This window comes from Macaca mulatta, chromosome 2 (genome assembly GCF_049350105.2).
Source record: "Macaca mulatta isolate MMU2019108-1 chromosome 2, T2T-MMU8v2.0, whole genome shotgun sequence".
Classification (NCBI taxonomy): Eukaryota; Metazoa; Chordata; class Mammalia; order Primates; family Cercopithecidae; genus Macaca; species Macaca mulatta.
Window position 1 is genome coordinate 87,739,204 of NC_133407.1, and position 13,884 is coordinate 87,753,087.

Genomic DNA, 13,884 nt, shown 5'->3' on the forward strand with positions numbered 1-13,884 from the left:
AAGTAGCACTAGCTTCTAAAATAAATCTTGGGTCTTTAAATGACAAACCTTTTCCAGTAGAAAAGACTTCTATTAAATCACTTTCTTTAGGCGTTTGGGGAGTACTGTTGTATAAGCATCATGGTCTTCTGGGGCATATTCTCCTACATGTTTTAAGTTTTGACATTTAAACTACTTTTTAGATTTTTGGAACCAACCATTTTGTGGTTGAAATTTAATATCTTTTTAAAAAGTGCGTCTTCTTAGCTTATTTTAGCAAATTTCAGCAAGATTTCTAGCCTTCTCACAAATTACTCCAATGTTTAAGGGTATGAGTCCTTGAGGTTACTGTTGTGTCTCTATCTCCTTTCTTCACTCACCCATGCGCTAGCTTACATAGTCTTAAAATGAGAGAGCAATAATTATTGCCCTCTCTTTTATTTAAAGTGATTGGACTAAACTGAACAGAAAGAGAAAGATCTTTGATTTTAATCTTTTAGTATACAAATAGAAAGCCATGGAATTTCAAAACTGCTCCAAACAAAAATATAATGACAAAGGATTTCTATTAATATGCTGCTAATAACATGTGTGTAAGGTATATGAACATGACCCCACATTTATGCATTAAGATGGCACATCTCCTTAAAAATCTCATCTTTATTCTCTCTCCACATTTAAAGAGATAGCAGTTAAACAGTAATAAGGGTTTCCTTTCTTCCCCATTCTGACACACACATACACACACACACACTGCTGCATTACTGTGGTAAGATAGGTTTATCGGGAAATTTTACAAAAGGATAGGAAATTTGGTGTAGCTTTGGAAAAGAGAATCAGAGATTCACTCTTTCATTTGTGTTGATTTGAAAGGCGTGAGAAATCAAGAAAGCAAACATGAGCTAGTGTCTAATTCTGACTGCTAGATAGAAATAGGACTCTCAGGAAAAGGGAACATCCTCCAACACCACCATTAGAGACGAATTAAAGTCTAATTATTACATTTAAAACAAAACTATTGATTATGGTCTAGTATCCCATTGTTATTTTTTATGTATGGTATTTCAGTTACATCTTGGCTAAGCAGACTACAGGGACTATCTAAGTAACTATACTTACATTATTCTTTCTTTGGGAAAACACTTCTGAGTTCCAAACAATGGCCATAATCAGGAGTTTGGGGAGCACAGCCTATTTGTAATTTGAGGGACAGTACATGTATGTGTATATACATATGCATGCCTTGTGTATCTCTGGCATTGTGTCCTTATGGAAGATGTCACAGCAGGTTCATAATAAAGGAAATTATTTCAGAGATTGCCAGAATGACCTTGTGGAAGTTCAGGGGACCATTTCAAGCTAATCCTAGCCAAGATCATTTTTTTTTTGTTAGCATCCTTGAAAGCAGAAAAATAGCAATGTAAATGTCAAGATGCTTCTGCCTTTAACCAAGAATAAACAAAGAAAGCAATCCACTAAAAGTATTTTTCAAACACACAAGCTCCCAAAACTTTGCTTTTGAAAGATGTTAGAATCGGTTTATACTTAGGCAAGCAATGACATGAGACAGAACTATTAAAAAGCCACATTTCTCGGGTATTATATAATCAATTTCCATCTACATATTCAGTACATACATAAAATTAAGAGGTTGAAACCCAACCCCCCCCCAAATCACTTCAGAATAACAATGATCTCATTATACAGTTTTCATGGTGTTTTAATTAGAGTTAGTTATATAAGTCCCAATAGAACCTCATGTTCCGCGTTTGATTAGGATAATGACTACTTTGTTCCGGTTGTACTTTCTTTTAGTGAGGTGTGGGTGGTCTGAACGGAACTAAAACCCCAGCATTGTTTCTCTTGTCATTAATTCTATCAGCAATGCCTCTGATTTCTTTAGACTATGAAAAATAACTAGTGATTAAGAATTACCATAATGCTTTTTACATATTTTAATAGCGACCACTTACACAAAAGAATCTATGTATGAATACAAAATTTTATAATCTACGCAATGACAATGTAAAATTTCCAAAAGAAGGTTGAAGACCTGGCTCATATACAAAATCTTTGTAACGTTGATCATTATATACATTTCCTTTTACCCTTTTATGAATAAATACATACATTAGTTTTATAATTATGTATCCTTTCATATTTTTGTAAAATATGAAAGGATACATCATATTTGTATCCTTTGCTTCTAAAAGGAGCAAAAAAGCTCCCAAATTTTAAGAAAAACCGATCAATATACTGAAATTCAAGCCTCATTTTTTTCAGTCACTCATTTTGTCAATATTAAAAGAAAGAACATATCTCATTTTAACAGACAGCATTCAAACACAATTTGACTAGACATTTAACAACTTGTTTCAAGGCTGGTTCAACATTCGCAAATCAATAAACATAATCCAGCATATAAACAGAACCAAAGACAAGAATCATGTGATTATCTCAATAGATGCAGAAAAGGCTTTTGACAAAATTCAACAGCCCTTCATGCTAAAAACGCTCAATAAATTCGGTATTGATGGAACGTACCTCAAAATAATAAGAGCTATTTATGACAGCCCCACAGCCAATATCATACTGAATGGGCAAAAACTGGAAAAATTCCCTTTGAAAACTGGCACAAGACAGGGATGCCCTCTCTCACCACTCCTATTCAACATAGTGTTGGAAGTTCTGGCTAGGGCAATCAGGCAAGAGAAAGAAATAAAGCATATTCAGTTAGGAAAAGAAGAAGTCAAATTGTCCCTGTTTGCAGATGACATGATTGTATTTTTAGAAAACCCCATTGTCTCAACCCAAAATCTCCTTAAGCTGATAAGAAACTTCAGTAAAGTCTCAGGATACAAAATCAATGTGCAAAAATCACAAGCATTCTTATACAACAGTAACAGACAAACAGAGAGCCAAATCATGAATGAACTTCCATTCACAATTGCTTCAAAGAGAATAAAATACTTAGGAATCCAACTTACAAGGGATGTAAAGGACCTCTTCAAGGAGAACTACAAACCACTGCTCAGTGAAATAAAAGAGGACACAAACAAATGGAAGAACATACCATGCTCATGGATAGGAAGAATCAATATCGTGAAAATGGCCATACTGCCCAAGGTTATTTATAGATTCAATGCCATCCCCATCAAGCTATCAATGAGTTTCTTCACAGAATTGGAAAAAACTGCTTTAAAGTTCATATGGAACCAAAAAAGAGCCCGCATCTCCAAGACAATCCTAAGTCAAAAGAACAAAGCTGGAGGCATCACGCTACCTGTCTTCAAACTATACTACAAGGCTACAGTAACCAAAACAGCATGGTACTGGCACCAAAACAGAGATATAGACCAATGGAACAGAACAGAGTCCTCAGAAATAATACCACACATCTACAGCCATCTGATCTTTGACAAACCTGAGAGAAACAAGAAATGGGGAAAGGATTCCCTATTTAATAAATGGTGCTGGGAAAATTGGCTAGCCATAAGTAGAAAGCTGAAACTGGATCCTTTCCTTACTCCTTATACGAAAATTAATTCAAGATGGATTAGAGACTTAAATGTTAGACCTAATACCATAAAAACCCTAGAGGAAAACCTAGGCAGTACCATTCAGGACATAGGCATGGGCAAAGACTTCATGTCTAAAACACCAAAAGCAACGGCAGCAAAAGCCAAAATTGACAAATGGGATCTCATTAAACCAAAGAGCTTCTGCACAGCAAAAGAAACTACCATCAGAGTGAACAGGCAACCTACAGAATGGGAGAAAATTTTTGCAATCTACTCATCTGACAAAGGGCTAATATCCAGAACCTACAAAGAACTCAAACAAATTTACAAGAAAAAAACAAACAACCCCATCAAAAAGTGGGCAAAGGACATGAACAGACATTTCTCAAAAGAAGACATTCATACAGCCAACAGACACATGAAAAAATGCTCATCATCACTGGCCATCAGAGAAATGCAAATCAAAACCACAATGAGATACCATCTCACACCAGTTAGAATGGCGATCATTAAAAAGTCAGGAAACAACAGGTGCTGGAGAGGATGTGGAGAAATAGGAACACTTTTACACTGTTGGTGGGATTGTAAACTAGTTCAACCATTATGGAAAACAGTATGGCGATTCCTCAAGGATCTAGAACTAGATGTACCATATGACCCAGCCATCTCATTACTGGGTATATACCCAAAGGAGTATAAATCATGCTGCTATAAAGACACATGCACACGTATGTTTATTGCGGCACTATTCACAATAGCAAAGACTTGGAATCAACCCAAATGTCCATCAGTGACAGACTGGATTAAGAAAATGTGACACATATACACCATGGAATACTACGCAGCCATAAAAAAAGATGAGTTCGTGTCCTTTGTAGGGACATGGATGAAGCTGGTAACCATCATTCTTAGCAAACTATCACAAGAACAGAAAACCAAACACCGCATGTTCTCACTCATAGGTGGGAACTGAACAATGAGATCACTTGGACTCGGGAAGGGGAACATCACACACTGGGGCCTATCATGGGGAGGGGGGAGGGGGGAGGGATTGCATTGGGAGTTATACCTGATGTAAATGACGAGTTGATGGGTGCTGACGAGTTGATGGGTGCAGCACACCAACATGGCACAAGTATACATATGTAGCAAACCTGCACGTTATGCACATGTACCCTAGAACTTAAAGTATAATAATAATAATAATAAAAAAAAACTGACCAAAAAAAAATAAAATTTCAATTGACAATGAAATAAGAGTAATTAATCTGAGATCCAGTCTGCTAGTATCAAAATAGTAATCCTTTTGTGTATAACTGTTTGGGTTTTATAAAAATGTTTCTTTCAGTTTTAAGGTACATCCTCATTTAAAGTGAGAAAAAAATTACTGTTGTCATATTTGCAAGTCAAGACCCATTGCCAGTCTGAGAGTGAGTTGTGACTTGATGGTACATTGAATAATTAAGACTAACAATAACAACAATACTTTCCATAGAGGATGATTTGTTTATACCAGGCACTGTGCTGCACATTTTTCATGTATTATTTTTAACACTTCTAACAATTCTGCCAGATTGGTCTTATTATTCCCTTTATACATATAAGGAAACCAAGACTTAGAAAAGTTAACATGTGGCAGAAATGGGATTCAAACCTAGTTTGTTTTCTTTAAAACCACTACTCTTTCTGCTAGACAATACCACATACACTTGATCCAAATTATCCCTAGTTTGCTCAGATATCACCAATAAATTTAATTAGGTTTTAGTGTTAATAGAGCCAAATATGTATAAATTAAGTTTTCCACATTTCAGAATTACATCCCTTAACCTGATAGTGACAAAATTGCATCTGTGAGACACCAAATTTATCCCTATGTCTGGAAAAGACATATGCCTTATTGTCCTAAATCAGTAACATTATCTTGTCTCAAAATAGTGTCTATCCCTTTGTGTCTCTGTAAATCTTAGATGTAATTTAAAAAGTAGGCATATTTCTCTGCCAAATCTCATATACTATAATTAAAAATGTTTTTACATAAATAACAATATAGTATAGAGGAGGGCTCAGTAGACTGGGAACTTAAGAGTTGTGGGCTGAAGACCCAAAAGACTCCAGAATAAGTCACTTAGCTTCCATGACATTTACTCTCTAATCAATTAGGTAAGAAGAGATAAACTAGTGAATCTCTAAGATAATGAAAATATTAGTTGAGGAAGTGTTCATAACTAATACAAATTGACTTCCATATTTTTAAATGCATTTCAGGGAAATAATTAGTTCAATGGGTTCCCTATGAAGCCATGTTAGACATTTTAGCATTTCTTTCTCTCTCCTTTATTTTATCTGCTATTTTATTTTATTTTATTTTATGGGTATAAATATCTTTCTGATTTAATATGATCCAAAGAGAATTAAGAGAAAGGATCATGCTGAGTATTTTCTTTGTACTGAAGCCCCTGAAACCTCATTTTGCTACATAATGAAACTAAAGTTTCCAATTGCTGTGTAAATCATATGTTTAGTAGATGAAATGCTCAGGAATCATTTTGCACTTGACATTTTCTAGATTACGAGTAGCAAAATTTTCTTCTTATAATAAGAAAGTAGATCTGTAAGGCACAAAAACTATGGAGCCAGTATTCCATATTGAGATGATACAGTAGGAAAGGACAGGCAGCCAATAGGCACGATTCTATAAAGCACATATTTAGTCCTGTACACCATCCCCAGTGGAATCCTTTGTTCAAATGAAAGCTTACATGAGCTACACTAGTTGATAAGGAAAGGAACATGAATGTTGCCTCTGTTTCCACAGTCACCTTGAAGGAGTACCTGGTTTGCCAGCCACTACACTTGATTGTGCTGCTTAACCAGTCTGCTTGCTAAAAACACAAGACTACAACATTTTCAACTGATTAAAAAATATAGGTCTGTAAATTTATAATTATACTTAGATTAGATCAACTTGGAAATTTATAAGGGCAATAATGGATGAAATGGGAAGTACTCACCCCATAGTCTATAATTAGAGTTAAATATAATACATGATTTAATTTATAATTGATATAATCCTTATAAAACTGCAACAAACCCTCAAATTACATTTAGTGGGGTTCAAGTATTTCCTCCAAGCCTACCTTTATCTGACAAGTTTCACTGAGAAAGAAGGCAATCTAGGTATTCAAATTAGGAATAATTTGAATAGAATTATAAGTACATATGTGCATTAGAAGTGTTGAAGATATAAAAGTGATGGAAATGCTCACTTTGGTATCACATATATTAAAATTGGAATGATACAGAGATTAGTGTGGCCCTTGCGCAAGGATGACATGACAATTCATGAAGTGTTCCATATTATTATAAACAAAAAAAGATGTATTGTAAAGTCAAGGAAGCTTGCAGTTTCTTTAGCTTTCTTTAAGCTAAGTTTCATAGAATCAAGAACTACTAGAACTGAAATAGAACCTTCAATGACAGCACCCGCCACCTGCCGTTCTCAGGCAGGCAACTTCCAGCAGCTCTCTGAGAAATTCTATGAATCTCCTTTTGACATTTGCCTGTTTGTCTGCCTGCAACCGTTGCTGAAGAAAGCAGATTCGGTTCTACTTCTGCCTTCCAAGTCCTGCGTGATGACTGTTGCAAATTTTGTATCTTTTTCTGCACTTTGAAAAATGTTTGTTGACTAATTTATCCAGAGAAACTTTCTTGGTCCTTTATGCCCTTTTCCCTAGATCTTAAAAGAACAGGGACCTGCCTTGTGCCATAATTGGTCATGATGGTGTTTTATTGGGGTTTTGTCGGCCCACACCAGGTTTTATTGGGATTGTTCCATGTATAATACATGTCCATATCAAACAATGGTTAGGCTATCAGGATACTGCCTATGAGAATTTTAAGAACTAAATAAAACTCATGTACCAGACACTTAATATACTGGATGTATATCTCTGGTCTTCACAATAGCTTATGTAATAATTGTTGGAGCTGGTAATTTTACCAGGCCTTTCTTGTTTGAAAGCCATCTCTCCGCGTACTCCCAGGGGCTCCGTATACAGTTTTTTGATCTATCAGATTACTCATCCAGGTTGGTATTTTCCCATGGTGTTGGTAAGGGCTCTGAAGTTCAGAAAAATTACTTTTTCTTTTCTTCAAAGTTACCAGAGATGGTAAATTACATAAATTAGTTAAGGAATAGAACCTGGTTGCAGCCATTCTGAATTTTGTTTTAAAAAACAAATTCAGTCAGGCATTTGTTTTTTGACAAACAAAAGTGGCTCACGCCTGTAATCTTGACACTTCGGGAGGCAGAGGCTGGAAGATCACTTGAGGTCGGGAATTTGAGACCAGCACGGCTAACATGGCGAAACCCCGTCTCTACTAAAAATACAAAAACTTCGCTGTGCGTGGTACTGCGCCCCTGTAGTCCCAGCTGCTCCGGAGGCTGAGACAGGAGAATCACTTGAACCTGGGAGAAGGAGGTTGCAGTGAGCTGAGATTGCTCCACAGCACTCCAGCCCGGGCGATTGAATGAGACTTTGTCTCAAAAAAAAAAAAAAAAAAAAAAAAAAAAAAAAAAAAAAAAAGTAGTAGCTTCACAGACTGGAGTGGTATAAAAAGAAGATTTCAAACAGAGTTTGAATAAAATGGTCGTATTGTGAGCCAAAAGAGAAACAGAATATGTTTTATCTTACACATACAAAAATGGATATTTAATACTTTTGCCGTTACTCCTATCTAGACTATAAGATTAATGCCTATGGCTTGGGTGATATTTTGTTTCTTGCATTTCCTGATTCTCTTTTTAATCTTACTACCTTTCTTGCCTGTAAGTTAGAATTTGATGTCACTTTTTCAAAATACTTATCTAAAATTACTACTGATTCCATTATACTTATTAATTCATAGGCTTATGAATTAATATGCATATGCAAAACTATACCAGGCACTGAGAATACAATGCTCAAAAATATAAATATCAACCTTACCCTTTGGGACTTTACTTTCTGTTGGGAAGAAACAGAAAATAAGCAGACAAAAGAACAAATAAATATGTCATCACAAACTTTACAATTGTCTTGAAGGAAAGAAACATCACCTTTTCCTTTAAGGTAGCTAAATAGATTTGGGGGAGTAACTTGGGCTGAGACTGAAAAATTAAACAAGGGCCTAGAGGCCACAGAGAGGTTTTAAGTCTTATTTTCAGGACCTTTAACATCTGATTATAGGTAGATTATAACATACTTTTTGTCTATTTATGTGTAATCTATCATCATGTATTCTGTATATCTCTGATTGCTACGTAGAAAACAGATTTTAGAGGTAATGGAAGAAATGGAAAAATTAGCACTGATATGCTCTTTTAATAATCTAGGCATGTCAGTCAGGATTTTCCAGAGAAACAGAACAATAGGACAGTAAGAGATTGCATGTATATGTGTGTGTGCATATGTGTGTGTGTGTCCCTATGTGTGTGTCTCTGTGTGTGTCTGTGTGTAATTTTAAGGAATTGGTTCATATGATTGAGGAGGTTGGCAAGTGTGAAATCTATGGATAAGGAAGGCTGACGACTCAGGGAAGAGTTGATGTTATAGTCTTGACTCCAATATCTGTAGGCAGGCTGTAGCAGGCTATAAATTTACTTAGAATTTCTATATTGTATTAATAGTCCAAGGCAGAGTTCTTTTTTCTTCAGGATACCTCATGTTTTGCTTTTGAGGCCTCCAACTGATTAGATGAAGCCTACCCACATTATCAAGGGCAATCTCCTTTACTTAAAGTCAACTGATTGTAAATCTTAATTGCATCTGTAAGACACCTTCACAGCAACATATGGACTAGTGTTTGAACAAACAACTAGGCAGTATTGCCTCACTACATTGACACGTAAAATTAATCATCACAGAGATCATGTTGGTGGGAACGCAAATATAGAGAAGATTAATTTGTAACATTTCAGACATATAATCTACAAAAACTTGGTGATGGATTAGATATGAGAATAAAGATGAGGGAAGAAATCAAGAATAGCAGATCTTTCCCATGAGGAGTGGGTTTTAACAGCTATGATGTAGAAAGAATGAATCTTTTCTAAATGGGATTCTGCTGACTTCAGCTCAAATGATATAATTGACAAGGCAAGATTACTTTTGTTACGCACTTTAAATGACTAAATAATCTTGAGAAGAAATTCTGTTTGTATCTGTCTAGTTATATTTGGCTAATCCTAATGTAGACTAAAAATTTGCCTTGCCTTCTCTTTCTCATCCAAAATAATTATATGCAAATAGTAATCTAGTCTTTATGCAATAATGTGAAATGGGAGGAAACATAGCCAAATATTTCTGGAAGGGATAGCCTTCAACTGTGCCAGGTACAGTGCCTCCAATTCTTTTATTGCTAATCATAGTAGGTCTCATCTTCTAATCAAAGCTTACATATGCTACACCAGGGAGTTTGGATGATATGCTAACTCAATCTAATTTTAAACAATATAATTCAAAAGCCAATAAAATGTAGCCTTGTCAGACACAAAAGTTTTACAGGGAAGAATGTAATATAGGCACCAAATGTTAAGTATCCTCTCTGCAGGTGGTTTGTACATTTCCTGTGTTTCCAATTTCTCTTTTCTTTTCTTAACCATGAAATTAAATAGACAGCTTTGAACAACCAAAGAATAGGCATTTTTTCAAAGCTGATTCATAATGCCATCTTTTTTCCTAAAATAGAAAATCAAATGGGTGAATAGAAAGTCATTTCAGACATAGAGAGTTAAGAATTAAAAATGTAGTAAAATATTTTTCTAGGTTAACTACTAGAGATTGATGAGTACTTATGCTTCATTTTACTTCAGAAAATGTTTGCCCTTTTATTTTATACATTTATTATTATAAGTCACAATTGAAAGGCTCGATAATCCATAAAATCATATTTTCCAAAGTCAAATTATTAATTTTGCATACAATTTTGATTAGGTTTAGACAGGTTCCATTTATCTTAACTCATTAGTGTTATGTTAGTAGATTTTCTATGTAGATTAAACTTTCTCTGAGTAAATAAAAAGTTTTTTGATTCTGATTTTACTTACTTCATAAAATTGTAATATCTATTATGTAAAAGGCATAACCTAAATGTATTAGTTTCCTGTGGCTTTCATAACAAATTGCCATAAATTAGGTGACTTAAAACAACAGAAATTTATTCCCTTCCAGTTCTGGAGGCCAGAAGTCTGAAATCAAGAGGTCAGCAGGGCTACGTTTTCTCTGGCTCTAAGGGAGAATCCATTTCCTGTGACTGTGGCATTCCCTTGTTTGTGACCATATCACTCCAATCTCTGCCTCAGTCTTCACATGGCCTTCTCTTCTTTGTGTATCTATTTAATCTCTCCCCATCTCTCTTTTACAAGGAGACTTGTGATGGGATTTAGGGCTCATTCACATAATACAGGATAATCTCCTTATATCAAAATCCGTAATCACATCTGTATTAGTCTGTTCTCATACTGCTAATAAAGACACACCTGAGACTGGGTAATTTATAAGGAAAGAGGTTTAATTACTCACAAGTCCGAATGGCTGCGGAGGCCTCAGGAAACTTACACATAGCAACAGCAAGAAGGGCAGAGCAAAAGAGGGAAAAGACCCTTATAGAACCATCAGATCTCCTGAGAACTCACTCACATCATGAGAACACCAAGAGTGAACCGCCCCCATGATTCAATTACCCTCTACTGGGTCCCTCCCAAGACACGTGGGGATTATGGGAACTATCATTCAAGATGAGATTTGGGTGGGGACACAGCCAAACCATATCAACATCTGCAAAGACACTTAGCAAATAAGGTAACATTTATAGGTCCTAGAGATTTAAATCTGGACATATCTTTACAGTCACCATTCAGCTTACTGCACCAGATAATACAAGGAATATGAGTGTAGATTAGACAGTAGCTTTCTTCTGAATAGATGTGCCAGTTTATTAAGCTTTATTTTGTTGTTGTTGTTGTTGCAATCCCATCCTTGTACACTATCTTGTGTTAACCTCGGACTAGGACTCTACAAACTGCATTTTCACTTTGCCAGTTGCCTCCCTGATAAACTCTAATAAGAAGCAGTAAAAGAAAGCTGGAAGCCAGAGGGAGGAAGAAAAGATGCTTCTATTTACAATTTGTTCCTGTTTTAGCTTTCTGTTCCTGTCATTGTCACCCTAACAATGCTTCTTCACCTAAGTAGAGACAGTTCATTCTAGTAGTAGAAGTTAATACTGATTTTCACTTTTTCCAGCATTAGTTAAATCAGACTCACGATACTCATCAGAGACACCAGCACAAGCGGACTAAAGTCCTTCCTTGTAAGTCTGGGGTCCAGTTACACAGGGTTCCATCTCTGATCTCAGAGACATCAGTTATAGCTAAGCAGTGGCCCCTATTCAGAGGCCTGAGTTTCAACTTCACAGGATGCTTCCTTTGAGCTTCTAAGCTTTAATATTTCCAAATATTTCCATTCTCCAACCCTAGGAATAGTAGATCCTTCCTGCTGTTGTAACCTAACCTCTGTGACATTTTAGTGTTTCTTCTGCAACACTTTAGTGTTTCCTGTGCCTTAGAATCTAAAATTCATATAAAATATCTTCAACAATAACTGCCAAAAAGGTGAAGAAACAGTTACAGAGAAATTGAGGAGTAAAAGGATTTGTGTTATTGTTTTCTTCAGCTGGGGTAGGATTTAGGCAGGCATCATGATAACAGGTAGGTGGTACTTAAGCAGGATCTTAAAATTAGTAGACTCCAGTCTTCAAGAGATGCTAATGAGAAAGTGGAAGGGTATTTCTCAAGAAAATCTTACTGAAAGGTATCACAGTTGGTATGTTTCTCAAAATCCACTTAAATAACATTTAACTTTCTCTTGTTGATTGAAGGTCAAGTTATATATTCTTTTATAATACAATAAAGTCCTCAAAGAAAGTCATTTGCCTCTATGACAAAATAACTGCAGATAGTCTGCTACTGAAAACTAGAAAAGTGAATTAATTAGTGTTTTGTTATTTTTCTTTTTGTTTCTGTATTGTTATTGGTTACTTCTAATTGATGTCATTGTGTCTAGCTGCTAGAACCTGCTGGTGATTGCTTCAGTTACTCAGTATTATTCCAACTCTCTTAAGGGAGAGTCTGTTGGACTTTGTGAGTTATTTGTCCTTCCAAGGGCAAATAATTTTAATTTGATTGCAGTTATTTTAATTTGATTGCAGTGCTCAGGAAGCATGACCTCAGAATAAGTAGGAATGTTACTGTCCATAAATAAAGTCATCTTGATTGTAGCTCTTTCTGCTATAGGAGAGTATAATTTTAACTTTTCATGTAATTCGGGAGTATTCATCTTAAAGTGATAATCAGAAAAATGTTTGCTGAGAGATCTTTGAGACCTAAATGTTTTTGGCTTAACAGGACAATATCTAAAGTTCTCTAAAATGAGCACATGTTATAAGATCATAGAAAAAAAAAAATGACAGTAAACACTAGCTATTTGCTACTGATGGAAAAGCAATGAATTAACATAAGTGAATTCTGCCAGTAAGGTTGACTGAATTTGAGACCATAAAGCCAATTATATATCCACTCTTCTCCCATATAACATATGTAGTTTATTGTGTCCACATAGTCTCTTTTCAGAGATTGTAAATTATACTATGTATGAACTCTTGATGACTGAAACACAATTGGAGCTTGAAGGTCAAGGCAGCAAACTGCATCCTAAATTCCTATTTATTGATGATGTGTGGTACAGTTAGTAGTACACTTTGTGCTGCTACAATTAAAGATCTGTCAATGTTTCTAATATACACTATTATTTTAGGATTCGATAACATGACCACTAATCTTTACTCTGAATTACATGGTGAAAGGCCTCAGCGGTGGGAGCGCATCTTCAAGTTCTTTTAAGAAGATTATAAGATATTTATTTGCTTTCCTTGATATGAAAATTCTAACCAGTAAGATTTATGGTAAGCTAGATATAGACAGGACCTCTATACAGGCAGCATGCAGCAAAAAATGTTTAACTTATAAGAATGTTAAGAAATAAACTGCTGGCCGGGTGCGGTAGCTCAAGCCTGTAATCCCAGCACTTTGGGAGGCCGAGACTGGCGGATCACGAGGTCAGGAGATCGAGACCATCCTGGCTAACACAGTGAAAACCCGTCTCTACTAAAAAAATACAAAACACTAGCTGGGCGAGGTGGCGGGCGCCTGTAGTCCCAGCTACTCGGGAAGCTGAGGAAGGAGAATGGCGTAAACCCGGGAGGTGGAGCTTGCAGTGAGCTGAGATCCAGCCACTGCACTCCAGCCTGGGCGACAGAGCGAGACTCCGTCTCAAAAAAAAAAAAA

At 35.8% G+C, this 13,884-nt stretch overlaps 1 protein-coding gene and 1 non-coding gene across 6 annotated transcripts in view; both read left to right on the forward strand.

Moving 5' to 3' along the window:
- Positions 1-13,884, forward strand: part of NAALADL2 (N-acetylated alpha-linked acidic dipeptidase like 2) — a 1,473,645-nt gene that overhangs the window by 1,435,964 nt on the left and 23,797 nt on the right. The gene's annotated exons all lie outside the window — the stretch shown is intronic.
- On the forward strand, positions 6,762-6,865 carry LOC114676512 (U6 spliceosomal RNA). Its single transcript, XR_003727583.1, has one exon. It is a non-coding gene; the product is annotated as a U6 spliceosomal RNA (small nuclear RNA).